The following is a 10,644-nucleotide window of genomic DNA, read 5'->3' on the forward strand; positions in this document are numbered from 1 at the left end:
GAAAGCTGGAATGTCTGAAACTATATATCATATTTTTTAAGCTCTATCAGCTTTTACAAGTATTTAGACAATATAAATTGAAACATTTTTCCAGAGATAATGAAATGAAATTATGTGAAATCCTAATTTGTCATGATTTTACCGAATTTCAGAAGAAATTCTTTGTATTTTTTAAGAAGAAAAAAAATCTATGATTAAAATTTGTTTTAAATGAAACATGCACGAAATAATTAACCCTTTTCAATTGGTGCCCAGAGCCTATACTTTACATTCTTAAAAAGTTACAAAAATATGGTATAAACAGCAAGAGAAATAGATGTACCGGTACCTTCTAGGCTTCCTGTATAGTTTGGAATGTTCCAAAAAACGATATCTAATCCCATCAAACATTTCAACAGATTACAGTGAACCTAATTTCTCTGGTGCAGCAAGACTCAACAAGGTGTTTTACTTAAAAACAATATCTTACTGCCTATTTTTTATGCAGAAACTTTCAGCTCAGTTTAAATATAATTGGTACCAGCAGGAAGCGTTTCTTTTTCTGAATGAGTTTGTCCTTGATAAAAACATTTGTCCTGAACATTTATTCAAGACTTAAAGGGATACAGTTGTCTAGTTTTTATTTTTCTTGTGAGTTGAATTTAAATTAGTTTGATTACAATAGTTTTGAAAAATATTATTACTGAAAAAACGAATTCTTTTAGTAGAATAAACCTAAAATTACAGCCAGTTGTCTTTGAGGAACCAAGATTATGAAAGATAAAACTGCATATAATTTGACCAGACCCATGGATCAATGGGACAAAAACTTTAACTGCTATTATACTGAATTTGAAACAAATTTACCTTTTGACCTTTATTGGATCTTCAACATCAGCTTCCATTTGACTACGCCTCTTCAATAATTATCTAAGTTGTACATCTCTTTAACAACAAAATTGTAACAAATTTAACACAAAACCAATGACTTAATGAACTACAGTCAACATTATTCCAATGGCATTGTCTCTTTAACACTCAAATTAGAAACAAATGTACCACATGATCAGTGACCCTTTTGAACTGAATTCAGACTTATCCAATACTTACATTACCAAAAATAGCTGTCCTCAGAATCAATTTAAGAATAACACAGATGAATTTTGTGTCATTTAAACAGGTAAGCTTTCTGAGAACCATTCCAGTTTTGGCACACCTCAAACAGTTCAAAATTGACTGTATGAAATGGTATAATGCCAACCGTAACAAGGAACAGTTTTCATTTACACTACATTTGAAGAAATCACTTGAAAATGTGCAAGTGTAATTGTGGTTTGTTTTGTGTAAAACTGGCTAAGTGGTACAGCCTTGAACATACCAATCTAATATTTAGTGGTGTTGCAACTTTAAGTTCCAGATTGGAAACAAATGTACCACATGACTAGTGACCTATTTGACCTAATATAAAGTTAGAACAATATAAAATATCAGGAAGTGAATTAGGTCAGTGGCCTGGGTCATGTTAAATTATTTCCTTTCTCAATGCTTAGTTTATTCATAAACAATTAGGCTAATAAATAGGCTACAAATAGTCAAATAGTGGTTTACAAAGAACTACAGTGAAGAGCTATGGAGAGTTGAACAGGAAATTTTGCTGCATTTCTAGGTATAAGGGGGTGAGAGCCGACATCAGACTCTTGGAAGCACAGGCACAGACACAGGCATTAGAATTTTTCTTACCGTGAGGAGGATTCAAACCCATGGCGCCTTATCGCCTAGCTGACGACAATCCAACTCGCTAACTGGGGTTTGATCTGGGCAGAGGTGAGGATTTAATACTTTACTAAGTGAAATTACTTCCCATTTCTATTTAGTAGTATATTTGCATATTTTTAACTCCAATAAACTCTTAGGATACTCAGGAATATGTCTGCTCACTAATATCAAAATGTGCATTGATAATTGAAATTTTATTCAGTCAAGTGACAAGTCATATCTGTTACTAGCCCTAAGTGGGTTAATTAGTGGACAAGGTTGAGCTAGAAGGAGGGTTAAGATATAAGAGAAAAGAAGTTAAAAGAATAAAATAAGGTGATTATCAATCAAATTAAAATTGTGGACAGATCAAACTTATTATTAGCATTTAGAGGGTTAATTAATGATCAGTATTAAGAGGAGTCTCAATGAAAGCTCTGATCTAGGTCTCAATGTTAAGCCTTTAATGTTCAACATAAGGCGCAGGTACAGGGTTAAAGTCAATTGTTTACAAATATTGTGGTGATAATAGACAACTAACTATTGTTAATTCATAACTCATGTTAATTGTGGAAAGTGAGGCTTATGGTTATGGCTGGTCACATGAGAATGGTCAAAAGAGGGTCAAAACTTTGACTAGCCCTTGTAGTTGAAGGGAGACATTTTTGTTTCTATCAATTTTAATGACTCAACAGTTTCAACACAACTATATAGGTTTATATTCAATGGGAATGAGAGCCATCTCAAAGATCTTGTTATTTTGATGCTGGCCTGTAAATCCAACTGTAAGTTCTTATGAACAGGTATATTTTCTCTCTCTATGTTTTTATTTATCTAAAATTCATGTATTATCTGGCCCTGAACTTAGTCACTGTCATGTATTTATGTTGTTGTTTACTTCTCCTTTGTTTATTTTAACATATTGTTTTTCATCCTTCTATTAGCTTAAACATTTAGTATCCATGTCCAAAAACTGGCTTGAATTAATGTTTCATTAAATCATTCGTTTGTTTGTTTGTTCGTTCATTTGTTCATTCATTTGTTCGTTCATTTGTTCGTTCGTTGTTTATTCATTCACATCTAATTCTAACTTACCAATAAATATTTAATTCATTTATTCATTGTTTATTTATAAAATCTAAAATGACATGTGTCGCACGTCACTGACATGTCAGTCAATACAAAAACACGGCAGGTCTGATGTCATACTGTCCCTTGGCATAAATCATATTTTCTTATCGTTGACATACTGGCAGGTTAGGGAAATGAATTCATTTTTTATAGTTTATAGATTTCCTTCTTCAATTGTCTTTTACCTAATTAGGCTAAATTATGCATCATCATTAATCATGTTTAAAAATAGATAATTGGTATAAAGAATTGAGAAATAAGTTGAACTGATAAATTTCAATATTCATGGACACACTCTATTAGATAAAGATATAAAGACCATGTAAATGCTCTAAGCTGTGTGGACTCTCTAAAATAAATTTAACATTTAACTGTGTTATATCAAGCACAAGTGTATCCTCCAAAATAATATCTTTTTTTGTAGACACTCTGAATCTAATAATATCAGCTATGTTTTCTGAAAAAAAAAATAATTACCAGGTTCGACATGAGATTAAATTATCAACTTTGTGAACTCTCTAAAATGAAATAAAAATTGTTGAGTAGTCTCTCAAATATAAGATACTATTAACTTTGTGAAATCTAGAAGGAAGATATAAAATTCAAGTTTTCCCCAAAAAATAGATATAACATTTTGTATGTTCCCCTGAAAATTAATCTACAAATATCTGTGAAGATTCTCCGTGACAAGAAAATAATATTTTATAATTTTTAATATTAATAATAATTTATTTGAAAAAGAATTCAGAAGATCATACATAATCAGCTACAAAATAGTTTTGATAAAGAAATGAAAATTCAAGAACTAAAATTTGAAGTTTGTATATGAAAATCTCTGAAAGGGTCATGTACTTGTTTGATTATGACTAATTAACTAATGAGATCCCAGAAAGAGGTTTGTATGGGTTTGGTAAATAAAGTAGAGTAAGGTCAACACCCTGTGCATGACCTAATCAATGTTACACCATACTGTTATAATATAATTAGCAATGTAACACCAAACCTGGTTTTAATTTTCACTGACATAACATCAAACTGATCCTTTTCATCAACTCAGGGGTCAGGGTTCACACCCTCAGGGGATCTGAATAGGTCAATAGGGCACTATCAATAAGTATCAACTATCCATTAATTAGCCATCAATAAGGGACTAACTCTGCTGATACCATCCAGCACAATTAAAGGGTTAATACCGACAGGGGTAGGAAATAATCGTTTTACAATGAGTCATTAAGGTTTTTGGGGCATGATCACTTGGTTGTAATTTTTGACAATGAGCTATCAAGGTTTTTAGAGCATTGGTATAATTTTTTTGACAATAGGCTATCAAGGTTTTAAGAGCATTGGTAAAGTTTTGACAATGAGCTATCAAGGTTTTAAGAGCAGTGGTAAAGTTTTGACAATAAGCTATCAAGGTTTTAAGAGCATTGGTAAAGTTTTGACAATGAGCTATCAAGGTTTTAGGAGCATTGGTAAAGTTTTGACAATGAGCTATCAAGGTTTTAAGAGCATTGGTATAATTTTTTTGACAATAGGCTATCAAGGTTTTAAGAAAATTGATATAATTTTCGACAATAAGCTCATTACATGAGCTAATACTTGTTAAATTGGAAAAATCCTGCGCCCTTCCCATTGTTATTGACATTCATTTTGAATCCAAATTGCAGAATATTTTTTTCATATCGAACCACAGAACACTTGCATTAAATAATCAATTCAGTAGAAAAGAGGGGCCTAGGTGGGTGGTAGCCTCCATTAACAATGTTTTTGGCTAGCAGTGGAAATGTATGCTCTGTTGTCCAGAATATCTGAGCTTCTACACCTCTGAAAAGAGCAATGCAGACAATATGGGAATATGGGAAATACATCCCCTTCAAATCTAGCTTTTTATTTAAATGACAGGTCCAATTTGCTGTGGGAATTTTTTTTTAACCTCTGGCAATTTTTCACCTCTGGCAATTTGTTTTCCCAGACCAAAGGCTATAAAGTTTGTTAAAATAAAGAGTATTTACATAATATTTAACTAATTTTAACCATAATATTTATAGTTCAATATTCAACACTTTATAATATTTATAAAATAAATATATTACATTGTCCAAATTGTTCAACACTCCATACGTTTACATTCTTGACTTTTTTTCATTACACAACTTGTCACAGATGTTTAAAAAACACTCTTAACGCATTATCCACATTTAAAGGTCCAACCAGACATTATTAGCATAACAGCTAAATCAACAGTCCTATGGCTGGCCCTTTAAACCACTAAACAAAGCAGCGAAGAATAGAAATACACAAGTTATCTCCATGTAGTTGAGAACATGATAAAAACTCTATTTAGTTGAGAACATGATAAAAACTCTATTTAGTTGAGAACATGATAACAACTCTATTTAGTTGAGAACATGATAATGATAAATAAAAAAAAAACGTTATAAAAAGTTATAAGTTTTATAAGACCTAAAATGGAAGTTTTGAAATTGTGGTGGGATATTAATTTGGCTTTGCAGCACAATTCTTTGACATAAAGCTAGACTCTAAAGTCAGTCACAATTGAAAGCTAACTGTAGGCCTAACTTTTAAAGAAGATATTTAATTTATGATGCAAAATGGCACTTAGAGTTAAAGCTATGCTAAAAAAAAGTTTTAATTAGTGAGCACCATGTTTTATTATAAAATTACTTGCATAAGGGTTTTAAACTAGTTGAAAAAAACTCGACTATGACTGGTGAATAAAATACGACTGACGATTTCAATTAATTCATTAGGATCTACATAAAGCCAATTTGAGCTTGTAAAATATTTAACTATTTTATGCAATGACTTTTAAATATAGATTATATTAAGAAATATTAAACTGCAAAACTGAAAACATAACCTGTTTTAATTCATGTGAAGCTACCATTCATCAATAGAATTTCAGTATTTTATCAAATCTGATATGCATTTACAAATATTTTGATCCTATTTTTATCCTGTATATCAATCATACAAATAAGCACTTAAGCTCTCTTTCTGGAGTTGCTTTTTGAAATAATAGCCTAGTTTTGAAATTAATTCTAAAGTTTTGAGGGATGTGACAATCTAATGCTAGGCTTAAACCATAGCCATGGCATGTAAAAACACACAATATATACATTCTCTTCTTTCAAACTGTCGTCTGCTATAGGCCCTACTAACCGTCTGATTAGATCATTCCATCGATTTTAATCCATCTGACTAAAGGAAAGCGACAATCCAATAAAGCCATTCCAGATTATATTAAGATTCCATATCAAGCCTTCTCATTCACCAAAACAAAGACAATCAGCACCCATTGTGACAAAGTGACTCTCGATTATCCCCTCTGACATAAACAAAGAAAGTTGACTGGAAATAAGAATCCGAAGCCTAGACCTAGATCTATAAGGGAAAAAATTAACAAACTCACCGATCCCAATCGCAGTCCTCGACTTCCTCCTCCTCATCTCCAGCTTCATTCATCCACATCCAGTCAATTCCATCACAGTCAGACTTTTCGGGGATTCGCTCCATCCTTCACCCTCCTTTGCTAGCATGGATTTCAGCATTTAACTCTCAGGCACCGAGTGGTCGCGGGTCAATCTAAACTAAAAACACGTCCAACAACTTTAAAATCCGTAATCAAAACTAAGTTTAAAAATTAAAATAAACAATGTTTCCGCTGTCATTCATCAGCCAACAACAAGTAAGAAATGATAAAAATAACCCCGAGTCTAAAATTATATATTCTCATTTCACCAACAATAGGCCTAAAACCATCTTCACGCTTCAATGAATGTTTACTTTCAAAGTCTTAAATTCAGCCTCCAATACCAAAGCCATGAAGTCCACAAACGTAATAAACGACAATATTATAATGTTATAAGCCCAGTGAATGCAGGTTATCCTACCCTTTTGTTATTGGCCCTCTTACGCGTACAAAGGGGCTTCTCGTAGCCTTTTATAACATCAATAATATTGAACTGAGGCAAATATTGTATCAAACATTCGCTCACATAACGGGTCTTTGGTAACTTTCACATCAAAAGTATCGCCGCTTTAAATTGCTGTATATATTATACGGATGTTGACCCTTTACACCCATATTACATAATCAATTTTCAGGAAATTGAAATTAAAGTGTTAAAGATGTGACAGTTTTTAAAGATAAGGTTCTGATTAATTATGACATCCCTGTTTAGATTTTAATTCCGCTTGACTTTCTCATTAGGGTGTAAAACTTAATTTAAGTCTTCTCAAATAAATAACATTTCAGGCGACTCCACTTTAAACCGGATAGATAACCGTATATTTTTAAATCATGTGTAGCTCTCTTTAAACCAGAATACGGAAGAAAAATCACAAAGTTTATTGATATTCAGTTTCGGAGAATTTATAAAAGTTACTGATCATTATTTAGTCATATCTGAAGATTATTATTATTATTATTGTCGCCTACAAAACTAACCTACATGCCCTCAAGCTGCCTCTTGCTGTTTTTGATGTAAAATGCTCATCAGAGCACTTTCTATTTAACAAATTTAAAATGAGATTTTGCTCCAAAGCTTTGCAACAAGACAATCTACAGCCTTGATAGTTTGTCCCCCCCCCCCCGCCCCATTGAGTCATTCTGCCCTCTATTTGTATCCCCGTTTTCGGGAGGCTGGCGCCGCCACTGTGGTGAGCTCATTGTACAAGGGGGAGAAGTTTTTCGAGCCAAAATCTCATAACTAGGTTAAGGATTCGGGCAATCTTAGATTTCTCGCCCCCCTCTCGGACGTAAACCTGGCTCCGCCACTACCTCAACATCCATTTAAAATAGTTTACAATACACCTACACAAATTCAATGGGGCCCAATGTAGGGGTACCTCCTAGTTTTTAAATTTGTTTAGGTATGTGTTGTATGATAAGAAATCGGCAGTGAAAACTTTTCCGTCGAATGTGAAAATTTATTATTTTGGGTCGTTGTCGTTTTTTTACTCCTTTCGTTAAGCCATACGACCATTATTCTAAGAGAAACGGTTTGGAGAGCCAAGGGCAATCATGATTACGGTTCAATGTTTTAATACCTTTAGGTCCTGCCATGGTCCATGGAATACATCTTGGTATTGATCTTTCCAGAATTATTTCTATTCATTTATAGTTTGTTCGACTGGAGTAATGACAAAATATGACCTCTTCAAGGATATAAGAACCCACGACTGCTATTTGTCCGGCATAACACGGTTTCCGTTACGATGAAGAGAATCCTGGTTAAGAAAATCGGAGATAAAAGATGTACAGATAGTTACTGACAACCGATAAGATGCGAAGATGAGGGGAGGGGATCCCTTTTAAGACGTCATTACAGTGGGGGACTCATGTTTCCTGAACCATTACCACCGGTCTCCCGTACATGTTGACAATGATTTCCTTTGGTTAAAGATGCACAAAAAATCTAACAAAAACAACATTTATAGGATTTATTATATTTCATATAAAAACACATTTTGGCCCCTTTAACCTTTGGGCAGATAGAAATACACAAGTAGATAAAATAATTTTTAAGCACTAATAAAATCTCTAACAATGAAACCATATAAATATAAATTTCTAACACAACACAAAATCAAACAAATCATTCTTTTAAAATTTTACTCAGAATACAGGAATGATTAATTGGTAAGTATAGAAAATTTATTGTTGTCTGGAGACTTAAGACAGAAATCAAAGAGATAATATACGTCACAGGACAATGCCTTTTAATACTTTAGTACCACTCTACGCTCGAATGAAAGATTGGAAATAACTTTTGAAGCACTACACTTGAAGCAAATTTCAACTATTTTAAATCGCAGATATCAAAATAGCTAATCTTTTCTTGTTGCAGGTGTAAAAATAAGAAAAACTGCATCTGGGACCTCAGGTGACAAAACATACCACATATTATATTCTTGATCATACACAAGACTACAAACACATGGTTGTATAATTCTAAATACATTACAAATAATCTCAAATTCAGAAGACTTTGAAGATGCATGTATACAAAATTATCTCCACAAAAAAACTTAATAAAACAGGTTTAAAAGTAATAAAATGCAAGTTCCAGTCATGATAAAACCTACAATGTATTGCTTGAAACCCTGGTATAAATTCATTCTAGGGCAATGATCAAAATGACTAGTAAATACAGCCAAATCAATAGTCTAGTGCTATAGTCAGATATGACTGGTAAATGCATTCAAAATAAAATCTTTAGTCAGACGTGACTGTCAAAAAGTTTAAAAAACAGCTTACAAGTCTAGTTAGACATGACTTAACAGTACAACCTTGAGCTCTAGTCAGACATTGACTTCAGAAAACAGCCTAGAGCTCTCTGGTCAGACATTGACTTGACAATGCAGTCTAGAGCTCTAGTCAGACATGACTTGACAGTACAACCTTGAGCTCTAGTCAGACATGACTTGACAGTACAACCTTGAGCTCTGGTCAGACACTGACTGACAATGCATCCCAGAGCTCTAGTCAGACATTGACTGAAAATACAATCTAGAGCTCTAGTCAGAAATTGACTGACAATACAGCCCACAGCTCGAGTCAAACCAAATCAACTGTATAAATAGAATCATTAAAGATGGGTTCCCTTATTTTCATTTATCTAAATGAAAATGCTAATACTTATATGAATAGAAAGCAGGGGTGTTCTAATGACTTGGAAAAATACCAGTATGTCCATAATTAATTCATAATTAGCTCAATTAGAAGAGAATTACCAGCAGAATTCTAATGAGTGACCGATCAAGAAAGATCAAAAAGTCTTTTTTGCTTATCAAGACTGTACATACATGGACATTTATGATTGGTTAAAACTCTTAATTATATGCAATAAGAACATAATGATATGATTAAGAATACATGATAATTCATTAGAAACACTAATTAATCAAATAGTTTACTTAATTTGACACTAGAAAACAAGGAAACCCATCTTTAAGAGTTTATAGAATTTTCTCTTACATATTTCATGGACCAGTCACCTGAACTGTCTAAATGAAGTTCTACATTATGATATTTTCTAATTGATTGATAAGTTATATTTAGTTCATTATAATAATTGTATAATACTTCTTCCATTTCTGTATAATTCCAAGATAGCTTGCCAGGCAAGGTAATATTTGCCCACTGGCAGCTTTGATTATGAATAAAAATATTTAGCAGTACAGTAACAATCACCAGTATGAAATATTCAACCTTCTTATATATATATACACTTCTTTTGAACTCTTTAGGGCGATACTGAATAATATTGAGTGTGAGTTATTGCCCTTGTTCTTGAAAACGTTAGAAGGCAAACATTCAATCTTCAGCACGGGGCTGAATAATAAAACCAAGTTTTGTAAAAATCCAGCAAGAATCATGCCTTTTGGTGTTTAAGAGCTAAATTTGAAAGCGTTTTCAAGAACAAGGACAATAACTCATACTACATATTTTTCAATTCTTCTGATTTTCAATAGGGTTCAACGTTGTCCCTTCTAGAGTGTTTACGAGCAAAAAATTGAAAGCGTTTTCAAGAACAAGGACAATAACTCATACTAAATATTTTTTGATTCTTCCCTATTTCAATAGGATTCATTCTTGGGAGATTATGAACACTCATGCCAAGTTTCGTTAAAATCCGTCATGAATTGTGTCTTGTAGAGAGTTTTTATGAGCAATTGTGGAAGGACCGACGGACATACCGACGGAGAAGTTCTACATTATGATATTTTCTAATTGATTGACGATGGCCAACA

This window comes from Lottia gigantea, assembly GCF_000327385.1.
Source record: "Lottia gigantea unplaced genomic scaffold LOTGIsca_29, whole genome shotgun sequence".
Taxonomy (NCBI): domain Eukaryota; kingdom Metazoa; phylum Mollusca; class Gastropoda; family Lottiidae; genus Lottia; species Lottia gigantea.